The 14,841-nt window shown below is 39.7% G+C and overlaps 1 pseudogene; it reads right to left on the reverse strand.

The window, feature by feature from the left end:
* Positions 1–12,911: 12,911 nt before the first annotated feature.
* Positions 12,912–14,062, reverse strand: LOC101089780 (annotated as a pseudogene).
* Positions 14,063–14,841: the final 779 nt, after the last annotated feature.

Raw genomic sequence — 14,841 nt, forward strand, 5'->3', positions numbered from 1 at the left:
TTCTTTGGACCTGCCCTTGGGCTGTATTCTTAAAAATGGGAACAAATTTGACCCCCACGTTTTAAGGAAAAATGTCTCATCTTTTAATATAATGTTTCCTGGCCTCAATACAAACTCCCAGATCAAGAGGTGTGGACATTCATGGAACCCTTTCTTATAATTTACTTTCCAGCTTGACCTCTTTTGCTGGAACTCCTCTAGATGATCAGAGTTCCCATATATTCAGACCTTTCTGGCTTTGTCCCCCAAATCCCAACCTTCGCAAAACATGTAGAATGTGTCTTGCTTGGTTTCATGGCTCATCTGACACTGCGGACCTTCTAGATGACCTCTCTTTTACTCCACCATCTTTCCCCTCCCCTGAAGGCACATGGACTCAAACCACCCACATTGGATTTCCCTATAGGTGTCCTAGGTAAAAATTGCCAATGGAGAACAAACTGATGGATTTTAGTGGACACAGATGCAACATAGTTGGTATTTAAAGCAAACTACAGTTTGTTGGTTTAACTAAAATAGATAGGTCTTTAGAGTTATCGACATTAAATATAAAACTTCTATTGTACCAGGGTTTACTAAAGGTTAAATGAGCTCATGTTATCTCTGTTGCAATTTGTCAGCAAAAAAAGATGGCTTAAAATAATGGTTAATTTTGTCTGTCTCAAAGTTCTCATGGGTAATTGTTAAGATAGCTTTCAAAATCTTTGGTAACCTGAAACTTTGAGGTTTTGCTAAGTTAAATGATAAATTGGGTTAGATTCATTGGAAATCTGTCTTTTCCAAGTAAGATAAAATACTGAAACATTAATTACTAAACATAAGGTTGATCTACTTTTGACTTCTTATTTCAGAGAAACTAAAGATATTTGGATCTATTGGAAAATGTGCTTTGTGCCTTACTGAAAATTTGTACTATGATAAATGTATGTTCCTAAAAATTATGAAATGTATTCAAAAATCTACCTAGTGTAATATGCTAGTGTACAATCCTAATGTAATAGACAGTTTACAGTTGGTTACTACTTACTTTTCAGTGGAGATGAAGGTTTCTAAGAGTTAAACTCCTGCTAAATGTCATTAAGACTGATGGAGATGATAAGGAAAGCAACTCTGTAGGTGGGAAAGCAGGAGATGTGTAAGGAGGATAGAAGGAATGTGAATACATTTGTGTTGAGGGAAGAAAATTTTGTCCTAAAATGAGGTGGGTTATTTAGAGAGAAAAGGCTTAGGACAAAATCGGAATGCAAAAGAAAGTTGTAGGTTTGTGAATGGAAATCTTTAGAAAAGAATTTTATGTGTGGTCAGGACAGACTAAGATTGAAATGAGTGGATTTTAAAAATACACTGGTGAGGCACTTGGTTGTCTCAGTTGGTTAAGTGTCCGACTTAGGTCGTGATCAAGTCAAGATCTCATGACTCGTGGTATCTAGCCCCGTGTTAGGTTCTGTGCTGACAGCTCAGAACCTGGAGCCTGCTTCAGATTTCGGTCTCCCTGTCTTTCTCTGCTCCTCCCCTGCTCACACTCTGTGTGTGTGTGTGTGTGTGTCTCTCTCTCTCTCAAAAATAAATAAACATTAAAATTAATAAATAAAATCTTTTAAAAAACGTACACTGGTATAAGATTTAAACTCTTTACCCTCTGTTCAAAAGACAATATTTTCTTGGATTGTTGGTCTGCTCTTGATAAGAAAATGTAAACAAAGGGGTTTATTTCTTTATCTGTGCAGAAAACCAAAGCTTCTATGCTTTGTCTTTATCAGGCCTTTGATTACTTAAGACAGTTAAAACCTCTCAATGTTAAAGGAGCTAAGTTTTGGAAAGAATTGTGTGGCTTCCTGGAGAATCTCTTATTGCCAACTTCACTATGTGTAAGTAATCCTATTTAGGCATGTGCTTTTAAAATTTCTAAGGTTTTTGAGGCACCTGGGTGGCTCAGTTGGTTGAGTGACGTCGGCTCAGGGCATAACCTCTCAGTTCAGAAGTATGAACCCTGCATTGGGCTCACTGCTGTCTCTCTCTCTCTGCCCCTGCCCCACATGCACTCTCTCTCAAAAATAAACATTATTTTTTTTTAATTTTCTAAGGTTTTTAACAAACCTCCCTGAGATTTTAATTGCAAATGAAGTCCTTTTTTTTTTTTTTTTTGACTAATTAGTCTTGTTTATTTGGTATCTTATGTTCTGGTATAAGGTCATCGCTTGATATTCTGATTATTGAGGTGTTATGTGTCACAGAAATAACCAGATTTCCATGTCTGATGCTTTTGCAAATGAGTTTTGTCTTCAAGGAAAGTCATGAAAAGGACTTTTTTTTTTATTAATAAATACAGGTATTTGATGTCTTTAAGATCATAAAATTGAACTGGGTGAGAATTTCCAGAACTAGCAAAAAAGCTGCAACCAAACAATTAGAATTGGTAATGTGGGTCTGAATGAATTGACAAAGATGATTATAGTTTGTGTGACTCTTGGTTGAAACATTACAGGTTCTATAATGTTCGCTCTTCTAGATTGAGAAAATTTTCTGTTAAAATATCTGTGACTGGTCGGAGGGAAGATGGCGGCGTAAGAGGACACTGGGCTCACCGCGTCCTGCTGATCACTTAGATTCCACCTACACCTGCCTACATAACCAAGAAAACCGCCAGAAGACTAGCAGAATGGAGTATCTGGAGTCAAGTGCAGCCGAGAGGCACACGGAAGAGGGTAGGAAGGGCGGAGAGGCGGTGCACGCTCCACGGACTGGCAGGAGGGAGCCGGGACAGAGGGGCAGCCCGCTGGCCAAGCAGAGACCCCGAGTCTGGCTTGCAAAAGCAGAGGGGCTGGATGGAGTGTGTTCAGAGAGCAAGCGGGACTTAACATCTGGAAGGTTATAAGTTAACAGATCTGCTCGGATAGCGGGAGGGCTGGAGGACAATGGGAGGGAGAGTTGTTGAGCCCCAGACGACAGAGTTCAGCTTGGTGGGGAACAAAGGCGCTCACCAGCGCCATCTCCCTCGCCCATCCCCCAGCCAAAATCCCAAAGGGAACCAGTTCCTGCCAGGGAACTTGCTTGCACCTTGCAAACACCCAAAGCTGTGCTTCTGAGGATCCATCCCTCTGGCGGCGGGTCTGACTCTCTCCGGGGGCCGCAGGGCCCCTCCCGAAGAGGATCACCCAAGGATAAGCGAGCTGAGTCTGCCCCTCCCGCCCCTGTGCACCTTGCCAATGGACTCCAGCTAATACCCCAGATCCCCAGCACCACAAGCCTGGCAGCGTGCAAGTAGCCCAGATGGGCCACGCCACCCCACAGTGAATCCTGCTCCTAGGAGAGGGGAAGAGAAGGCACACACCAGTCTGACTGTGGCCCCAGCGGTGGGCTGGGGGCAGACATCAGATCTGGCTGGGGGCAGACATCAGGTCTGACTGTGGCCCCCGCCACCAACGCAAGTTATTCAAGACAGCACAGGGGAAGTGCCTTGCAGTTCCGCACCACTCCAGGGACTATCCAAAATGACGAAACGGAAAAATTCCCCTCAAAAGAATCTCCAGGAAATAACAACAGCTAATGAACTGATCAAAAAGGATTTAAACAATATAACAGAAAGTGAATTTAGAATAATAGTCATAAAATTAATCACTGGGCTTGAAAACAGTATAGAGGACAGCAGAAAATCTATTGCTACACAGATCAAGGGACTAAGGAACAGTCAGAAGGAGCTAAAAAATGCTATAAACGAGCTGCAAAATAAAATGGAGACAACCATGGCTCAGCTTGAAGAGGCAGAGGAGAGAATAGGTGATCTAGAAGATAAAATTATGGAAAAAGAAGCTGAGAAAAAGATAAAAAAATCCAGGAGTATGAGGGAAAATTAGAAAATAAAGAGAGATAATCTATGCATAATTGGTATTCCAGAGGAGGAAGAGAGAGGGAAAGGTGCTGAAGGTGTACTTGAAGAAATAATAGCTGAGAACTTCCCTGATCTGGGGAAGGAAAAAGGCATTGAAATCCAAGAAGCACAGAGAACTCCCTTCAGATGTAACTTGAATCGATCTTGTGCACGACATATCATAGTGAAACTGGCAAAATACAAGGATAAAGAGAAAATTCTGAAAGCAGCTAGGGATAAACGTGCTCTAACATGTAAAGGGAGACCTATAAGACTCGTGACCAATCTCTCTACTGAAACTTGGCAGGCCAGAAAGGAATGGCAGGAAATCTTCCATGTAATGAACAGAAAAAATATGCAGCCAAGAATCCTTTATCCAGCAAGTCTGTCATTTAGAATAGAAGGAGAGATAAAGGTCTTCCCAAACAAACAAGAACTGAAGGAATTCATCACCACTAAACGGGCCCTACAAGATCCTAAGGGGGATCCTGTGAGACAAAGTACCAGAGACATCGCTACAAGCATGAAACCTACACACATCACAATGACTCCAAACCCATATCTTTCTATAATAACGCTAAACGTAAATGTACTAAATGTGGCAACCAAAAGACATAGGGTATCAGAATGGATAAAAAACAAGATGCATCTATTTGCTGTCTACAAGAGACTCATTTTAGACCTGAGGACACCTTCAGATTGAAAGTGAGGGTATGGAGAACTATGTATCATGCTACTGGAAGTAAAAAAAAAAAAAGCTGGAGTAGGCATACTTATATCAGACAAACTAGACTTTAAATTAAAGGCTGTAACAAGAGATGAAGAAGGGCATTATATAATAATTACAGGGTCTATCCATCAGGAAGAGCTAACAATTATAAATGTCTATGCACCGAATATGGGAGCCCCCAAATATATAAAACAATTACTCACAAACATAAGCAACCTTATTGATAAGAATGTGGTAATTGCAGGGGAATTTAACACTACACTTACAGCAATGGATAGAACATCTAGACAGAGAATAATAAAGAGAATAAAGAGACAGAGAATAAATAAAGAAACAAGAGCCCTGAATGATACATTGGATCAGATGGACTTGACAGATATATTTAGAACTCTGCATCCCAAAGCAATAGAATATACTTTCTTCTTGAGTGCACATGGAACATTCTCCAGGATAGATCACATACTGGGTCACAAAACAACCCTTCATAAGTATACAAGAATTGAGATCATACCATGCATACTTTCAGACCACAATGCTATGAAGCTTGAAATCAACCACAGGAAAAAGTCTGGAAAACCTCCAAAATCACGGAGGTTAAAGAACACCCTACTAAAGAATGAATGAGTCAACCAGGCAATTAGAGAAGAAATTAAAAAATATATGGAAAAAAACCAAAATGAAAATACAATAATCCAAACGCTTTGGGATACAACGAAGACAGTCCTGAGAGGAAAATACATTGCAATCCAGGCCTATCTCAAGAAACAAGAAAAAGCCCAAATACAAAATCTAACAGCACACCTAAAGGAAATAGAAGCAGAACAGCAAAGGCAGCCTAAACCCAGCAGAAGAAGAGAAATAATAAAGAGCAGAGCAGAAACAAACAATATAGAATCTAAAAAAACGGTAGAGCAGATCAACGAAACCAAGAGTTGGTTTTTTGAAAAAATAAACAAAATTGACAAACCTCTAGCCAGGCTTCTGAAAAAGAAAAGGGAGATGACCCAAATAGATAAAACCATGAATGAAAATGGAATTATTACAGCCAATCCCTCAGATACAAACAAGTATCAGGGAATACTATGAAAAATTATATGCCAACAAACTGGACAACCTGGAAGAAATGGACAAATTCCTAAACACTCACACACTTCCCAAACTCAATCAGGAGGAAATAGAAAGCTTGAACTGACCCATGACCAGCAAAGAAATTGAATCAGTTATCAAAAGTCTCCCAACAAATAAGAGTCCAGGACCAGATGGCTTCCCAGGGGAGTGATACCAGATGTTTAAAGCAGAAATAATACCTATCCTTCTCAAGTTATTCCAAAAAATAGAAAGGGAAGGAAACCTTCCAGACTCATTCTATGAAGCCAGTATTACTTTGATTCCTAAGCCAGACAGAGACCGAGCAAAAAAAGAGAACTACAGGCCAATATCCCTGATGAATATGGATGCAAAAATTCTCAATAAGATACTAGCAAATTGAATTCAACAGCATACAAAAAGAATTATTCACCATGATCAAGTGGGATCCATTCCTGGGATGAAGGGCTGGTTCAACATTCATAAATCAATCAATGTGATACATCACATTAATAAAAGAAAAGATAAGAACCATAGGATCCTGTCAATCGATTCAGAAAAGGCATTTGACAAAATTCAGCAACTTTTCTTAATAAAAACCCTCGAGAAAGTCGGGATAGAAGGAACATACTTAAACATCGTAAAAGCCATTTATGAAAAGGCCACAGCTAACATCATCCTCAATGGGGAAAAACTGAGAGCTTTTTCCCTGAGATCAGGAACATGACAGGGATGTCCACTCTCACCGCTATTGTTTAACATAGTGTTGGAAGTGCTAGCATCAGCAGTCAGACAACAAAAGGAAATCAAAGGCATCAAAATTGGCAAAGATGAAGTTAAACTTTCACTTTTTGCAGATCACATGATATTATACATGGAAAACCTGATAGACTCCACCAAAAGTCTGCTAGAACTGATACATGAGTTTAGCAAAATCTCAGGATACAAAATCAATGTACAGAAACCAGTTGCATTCTTATGCACTAATAACGAAGCAACAGAAAGACAAATAAAGAAACTGATCCCATTCACCATTGCACCAAGAAGCATAAAATACCTAGGGATAAATCTAACCAAAGATGTAAAAGATCTGTATGCTGAAAACCATAGAAAGCTTATGAAGGAAATTGAAGAAGATATTAAGAAATGGAAAAACATTCCGTGCTCATGGGTTGGAAGAATAAATATTGTCAAAATGTCAATACTACCCAAAGCTATCTACACATTCAATGCAATCCCAATCAAAATTGCACCAGCATTCTTCTCGAAGCTAGAACAAGCACTCCTAAAATTCATATGGAACCACAAAAGGCCCCGAATAGCCAAAGTAATTTTGAAGAAGAAGACCAAAGCAGGAGGCTTCACAATCCCAGACTTTAGCCTCTACTACAAAGCTGTCATCATCAAGACAGCATGGTATTGGCACAAAAACAGACACATAGACCAATGGAATAGAATAGAAACCCCAGAACTAGACCCACAAACGTATGGCCAACTCATCTTTGACAAAGCAGGAAAGAACATCCAATGGAAAAAAGACAGTCTCTTTAACAAATGGTGCTGGGAGAACTGGACAGCAACATGCAGAAGGTTGAAACTAGACCACTTTCTCACACCATTCACAAAAATAAACTCAAAATGGATAAAGGACCTGAATGTGAGACAGGAAACCATCAAAACCCTAGAGGAGAAAGCAGGAAAAGACCTCTCTGACCTCAGCTGCAGCAATTTCTTACTTGACACATCCCCAAAGGCAAGGGAATTAAAAGCATAGATTAACTACTGGGACCTTATGAAGATAAAAAGCTTCTGCACAGCAAAGGAAACAACCAACAAAACTAAGAGGCAACCAACGGAATGCGAAAAGATATTTGCAAATGACATATCGGACAAAGGGCTAGTATCCAAAATCTATAAAGAGCTCACCAAACTCCACACCCGAAAAACAAATAACCCAGTGAAGAAATGGGCAGAAAGCATGAATAGACACTTCTCTAAAGAAGACATCTGGATGGCCAATAGGCACATGAAAAGATGCTCAATGTCATTCCTCATCAGGGAAATACAAATCCAAACCACACTGAGATATCACCTCATGCCAGTCAGAGTGGCCAAAATGAACAAATCAGGAGACTACAGATGCTAGAGAGGATGTGGAGAAACAGGAACCCTCTTGCACTGTTGGTGGGAATGCAAACTGGTGTGACCACTCTGGAAAACAGTGTGGAGGTTCCTCAAAAAATTAAAAATAGACCTACTCTATGACCCAGCAGTAGCACTGATAAGAATTTACCCAAGGGATACAGGAGTTCTGATGCATAGGGGCAATTGTACCCCAATGTTTATAGCGGCACTCTCAACAATAGCCAAATTATGGAAAGAGCCTAAATGTCCATCAACTGATGAATGGATAAAAAATTGTGCTTTATAAACACAATGGAGTACTACATGGCCCTGGGAAAGAATGAAATATGGCCCTTTGTAGCAACATGAATGGAAGTGGAGAGTGTTATGCTAAGTGAAATAAGCCATACAGAGAAAGACAGATACCATATGTTTTCACGCTTATGTGGATCCTGAGAAACTTAACCGAAACCCATGGAGGAGGGGTAGGAAAAAAAAAAGAGGTTAGAGTGGGAGAGAGTCAAAGCATAAGATACTCTGAAAAACTGAGAACAAAGTGAGGGTTGATGGGGGGTGGGAGGGAGGAGAGGGTGGGTGATGGGTATTGAGGAGGGCACCTGTTGGGATGAGCACTGGGTGTTGTATGGAAACCAATTTGACAATAAATTTCATATATTGAAAAAAAATTAAATAAAAATTAAATAAAATATAAAATATATATAAAAATAAAAATTAAATAAAAATTAAATAAAATAAAATGACTTACAGAAATGTGATTAAGTGTTCTTTTTGTGAACAAATTGAAACATATTTTACTTTTCTCCCTAGTTGAACCCTCTGAAATTCAGAAACTCTTAGTGAGTATTCTCATGTTTGAGAGAGACATGCCTAGATTCAGATATGACCAGACAGTTCTAAGGAACTAAGGTTGACTTTATGGAGCCAATGAAGCTCCTTGGAAATGTTGGCCTGATACCTTTCTTACAGAGTTCCCAGCAGTGTTACCAGGTGAGTAAAGAATATCACTTTCTGGCAGGTGCAGGAAACTGAGGATATTTTGGGAACCTCGAGAGGAGAAATTCAGCCAAATCTCCAAGTATTGCAGGTATGTCTGATGGCAAGTATTTGGCTTGACTTCTGGCCTCGAGAGTCTATTAAAAGTTCAATCTAGAGATTCCTTTTGAAAAGTTCCAGCAAAACAAGTTTTAAAGAATCCATATGGTCAATCACTATTCTTACTAAGCTTATGTAAATAATTAGGCCAAGTTTGTTGAAATTGGACTTGTTTTTCAAATGAATCCGTCTTGATTTGAAATGAGGATGATTTTAGAGAGAAAAATTGTGTTTCAATAATGCACCTTTGTGGATGTTAAATTCCATTTCTGATTGTCTTTGAATGTTTGTTGTTTGCTTAAGCTAGACAACTTAAAGTAGCCTTCGGAGAATTTGCCACAATAGCTCATGTATAGACAGTCTTTGTTCTTGATAATATCAGAACCCCATGGACATATGATTATTTGAACAGCTATAAAGTGGGATGGACTGCCCGACAGCTGTATAACTCAGATATCACCTTGGCCAATTCTGTGTGGCTGGAATGACAAAATTATTCCTCAAAAGCTGGAATGTACCCCACTCCATAAGGTTAATTATGGGCTTATGATAGAAATAGTGGATGGCCCCACTTTCCTTACGATTAAATAGAGGATACACTTGGGGATGCCCATATCCCCAGACAAGTCTTCTCCCACTTGCCCGTGATTCCTCATAATTAGGATATTTGTTAAGGTTAGATATCAGACAAAGAGGGCTTCTTGGTGGTTTTATCCCTTACCTGCATTTGTCTTAGGAACGGCCTCTGTTGATGCAAAGTTGCAAATAGAGTTTTTCGCCAAACCTTTAACCTTTCACCAAACCCAACATGTAGTCACCTACAAATTCAAAAGGTGGCCCTCTAAAACCAAATGGCCCTTGATATCCTGACTGTAGCTCAAGGAGGAAACTCATATTAAGGTAGTGTTATGTATATAGTCTAGATTCCCACAAAATTGTGACAGGGATACTAAAAGACATGAATACTCAAATTGGCACCTAAATGATCTCTCTCCTTTACTTGGTTAAACTTCTGGACTGGAGGAAGATTTTTGTCAACCATCAAAGTTCTTTTATTCGGGCTATTCTTTCTCATAATAGTAATAATCTTATTGTCTTTTCTGAAGTCTCTCTGACTGGTTCCAAGATTCCTTCACTGTCATATATTCAAGCTGACAGATGATCCTTTCTTAATCAGGGAGATTCATGCATGCTGTCTACCTTGGATTTGGCTGCCTCTGTCCTTTGTAATTCTTACATATAAACTCCCAACTGACCAGTGTTGACCCAAAGGTAGGGATATCTCTATGCCCCTCATTGAGCAGGAAGAAGCTACTGAAGATGAGACCTCCTCCCACATGCCAAAGATCTGTCATTGTTGATCTGCCAGGGGTGGGGGAATGTCAGGGCTGCTTTTAGGCAATAGGCTTGAGCAATGGAAACCTGAGCAAGGCAAAAAGGCCCATAGTGACCACCAAGCTGAATACAAGCAGGCTCATTAAGTGACCCACCTTGAAATGGCTACAGGCCCTAAATGACCAATGAGCTACTTACAACCAGGCACAGTTCCTAAGATTACCAAAAAAGGGAAAATCCCATCTGCCCCCATACTCCCTTAGTCCACTCTATAACTGTGACCCCTCACCACTGCCTTGTGGCAGATAGCAGGCACTGCCTTGCTGTCCCTGCCTGGTGCCCCCTTGCAGTATATTCAATAAGCTTTATCTCTTTTGTTCTGCCTTGAGTGAATTCTTTCACTGCCCATGCTGCTGGCCCCCACCTGATAGGAGTGCCCCACACCATCCATGTTGTTGCCAATGGCAAGATCTTATTTTCTATGGCTGAGTAATATTCCATTGTGTGTATGTATGTATACATATATATATGTATGTGTGTGTGTGTGTGTGTGTGTGTGTGTGTGTGTGTATCTCACATCTTCTTTATCCATTCATGTATTGATAGACACTGATGCTTCCATATTTTGGTTATTGTAAATAATGCTGCAATAACCATAGTGTTGGATATATCTTTTTTGAATTAGTGTTTTTGTTTTCTTTGGATAAATAGCCAGTAGTGAAATTACTAGATCATATGGTGTTTCTTGGTGTCAAATTTAGACACTCTTGTTTTTAAGTTTATTTATTTATTTTTGAGAGAGAGAGTGCACAAGTTGGGGGCGGGGCAGAGAGAGATGAGAGAGAATCCCAAGCAGGCTCCATGCTGTCAGTGAGAGCCCAATGCAGGACTCAATCTCATAAATCATGAGATCATGACCTGAGCCGAAATCAAGAGTCAGATTCTCAACCAACTGAGCCATCCAGACACCCCCATGTGGTGTTTCTATTTCTAATTTTTTTTGAGGAAACTCCGTACTGTTTTCCACAGTGGCTACACCAATTTGCATTCCCATCAACAGTGCTCAAGGTTTCCTTTTTCTCCAAATCCTCACCAACACATGTTGTTTCTTATGTTTTTTATTTTAGCCTTTCTGACAGGTGTGAAGTGATGTTTCTTGGTGGTTTTGATTTGCATTTCCCTGATGATGAGTAATGTTAAGTATCTTCTCATGTGTCTGTTGGCCATCTGTATGATTTTTTGGGGAAATGTCTATTAAAGTCCTCTGCTAATTTTTTAATCAGATTGTTTGTTTTTTTGGTGTCGAACTGTGTAAGTTCTTTATATATTTTGGATATTAATCCCTTATTAAATGTGTCATTTGCAATTATCTTCTCCCATTCAGTATATTGCCTATTTTTTAAAATATTTTTTTAAAGTTTATTTAAGAGAGAGAAAGAGATAGAGATAGAGAGCAACTGGGGGAGGGGAAGAGAGAGAGGGAGACAGAGGATCCCAAGCAGGCTCCGTGCTGTCGGCACAGAGCCAGATGTGAGGCTCGAACTCACAAACTGTGAGATCATGACCTGAGCTGAAAACAAGAGGTGGGTGGCTAACCAACTGAGCCACCCAGACCCTCCTATTGCTTATTTGTTTTGTTTGTGGTTTCCTTTGCTGTGCAAAAGCTTTTTATTTTGGTGCAGTCCCAACAGTTTATGTTTGCTCTTATTGCCCTTGCCTGAGGAGACACATCTAGAAAAATGTTTCTACAGCTAGTGCTAAAGAAATTACTGCCTATGTTTTCTTCTAAGAGTTTTATGGTTGCAGCTCTCACATTTAGCTCCTAATCCATTTTAAGTTTGTGTGTGTGTGTGTGATGTAAGAAAGTGGTTCAGTTTCATTCTTTTCCATGTAGCTTTCCAGTTTTCCTAGCACCATTTGTTGAAGAGGCTGTCTTTTTCCCAATGCATATTCTTACCTCCTTTGTCATAGATTTGTTAACCATGTAAGTGTGGGTTTATTTATGAACCCTCTATTCTATTCCATTGACCTATGTGTCTATTTTCATGCTAGTACCACATATTGATTACTATAGTTGTGTAATATATCTTGAAATCTGGGAATGTGATACTTCTAGTTCTTCTCTCTCAAGATAACTTTGGCTGTTCGGGGTCTTTGGTGGTTCCATACAAATTTTAGGATTATTTGTTCTGGTTTTGTGAACAGTGCTGTTGGTATTTTGATAGGGATTGCATTAAATCTGTAGATTGCTTTGGGTAGTATAGACATTTTAACATTGGTTCTCCCAACCCAAGAACATGAAATATATTTCCATTTGCTTGTGTCATCTTCAGTTTCTTTCATTAGTATTTTATAGTTTTTGAAGTATAGGTCTTTCACTTCCTTGATTAAGTTTGTTTTTTTTTTTTTAAGACACATTTATTCAGCATCATGATCAGACTATTACATTTAGCAATCAACAACATGGGTGCAAAAAAAAAATCTACATTAAAACCCTTTGTTGGCATGCTTTACACTTTCCATGGAACAGAAACTAAAATAATCTCTTATACAATTAGTCACAAATACAGTCCTCAAGTTTTTTCCCCATACACATGAGTATTGTCTAAAACATGTCTTTGTAGGAGCTAGGTCCTGCCACTACTGTGTGTGGCTGAGTTCACAAATCTGTTGTAACCTGTAGCTTCCCTGTCACTTCTCTGGATCTTCTCTCCTGCTAACCTTTGTTTCCTGGCAGTGATTAAAACCTTCTGCCATTGCCATAGCTACTGCTACTGCTGCTGAAACCTCCATAGCCACCTTGGTTTAATGGTTTGGCAAAGTATTGGCCTCTACCACCATAGGGGCTAAAGCTTCTGCCTCCAAAATTTCCTCCTTTCATGGATCCAAAATATGAAGATTGATTGTTGTAATTGCCAAAATCATTATAGCTTTTCCACCACCTCCAAAGTTGCTTCCATCATCACCAAATCTGTTATAGCCATCCCCACGGCCACCATATCCACCACCACCTGAACTGCCACCAAAGCCACTTTGCCTACTGAAGTTTCCTCCACGACCAAAGTTGTCATTCCCACCAAAACCACCTCCACGACCACCGCCAAAATTTCCAGAAAGAACCACTTTGACCTCTTTGGCTGGATGAACAACTGGCCATTTCTTGCTTAGATAGGACTTTCCTTACTTCACAGTTGTGGCCATTCACAGTATGGCATTTTTGAATGACAGTCTTGTCTAGATCATGGTCATCATGATCATGGTCATCAAATGTTACAAAAGCAAAGCCTCTCTTTTTGCCACTGCCTCGGTCGGTCATGATTTCAATCACTTCAGTTTTCCCATACTTTTCAAAATAATCTCTTAGATGATGTTCTTCGGTGTCTTCTTTAATGCCACCAACATCTTTTTCACAGTTAAGTGGGCACCAGGTCTTTGAGAATCTTCTCTTGAGACAGCCCTCTTGGGTTCCACAACTCTTCCATCCACCTTGTGTGACCCTGCATTCATGGCTGCATCCACCTCCTCCACAGTGGCACACGTGACAAACCCAAAGTCTCTGGAGCGCTCGGTGTTTGGATCCCTTGTTACCACAGTGTGTGAGCATTCCCCATTGCTCAAAATGACTCCTTAGACTCTCATGGGTTGTCTCAAAGCTCGAAACTCTGATGAAGGCTCTTTGGGAGACTCTGACTTAGACATGCTGGTGGTGTGAGGGGAGACTTTAACGATGCTTCCTCGGGCTGTCCATAAGCAGAAAGTCCTTGATTAAGTCTTTACCTAGACGTTTTATTCTTTTTGATGCAATTGTAAGTGGGACTGTTTCCTTAATTTCTCTTTCTGCTACTTCAGTATTAGAGTATAGATATGCTGCAGATTTCTGACTATCAATTTTGTATCCTGCTATTTTACTGAATTCATTTAGCAGTTCTGGTAGTTTTTTGGTGGAGTCTTTGGGTTTTCTCTATACAGTATCATGCCATCAGCAAATATAATCATAGTTATTTTAAGTTCCAGTTTGATAATGTCAACATCCCTGCCATGTCTGATTCTGATGCTTGCTCTATCTCTTCAAGTTGTGTTTTTTGCCTTTTAGTGTGCCTTACAATTTTTCTTGATAGTTTGACAGGATGTACCAGGTTAAAAAAAAAAAACCTGCTGTAATGTGGTGCCTTTAGTAATGTGGTGAAAAAGTGTGGCAGTAGGGGAAATGTTCTATAGTCCTGTGATTAGGTCTCAATCTTGGTGAACCTATTTCTCTGGATTTTGAAATTTACAAGTATTTTTGTGTTTTTTTCTCCCAGCTTAGGTGGGACAGGATGGCTAGAGTGGGCTGGAGTTGGTATTTTCCATCTTGCAATTCAGTTAGGCTCTGGTTAACTAGTTAGGCTCTGGTTAACAGTTACCCCTGAAGGCAGACCTTGTTCTTAACACAGTGCTCTGGTATATTTCAAATTGGTTCCTTTTCATCTCCTCCTACCAGAAGCACAAAGATATTTTTTCCCAGTATTTATAGTGAGAACTGTAATATGTAGATCTCAGTGAGAACTGAGATATGTAGAGCTCCTGGAGGTATAACTCACAAAAG

This window comes from Felis catus, chromosome B4, assembly GCF_018350175.1.
Source record: "Felis catus isolate Fca126 chromosome B4, F.catus_Fca126_mat1.0, whole genome shotgun sequence".
Classification (NCBI taxonomy): domain Eukaryota; kingdom Metazoa; phylum Chordata; class Mammalia; order Carnivora; family Felidae; genus Felis; species Felis catus.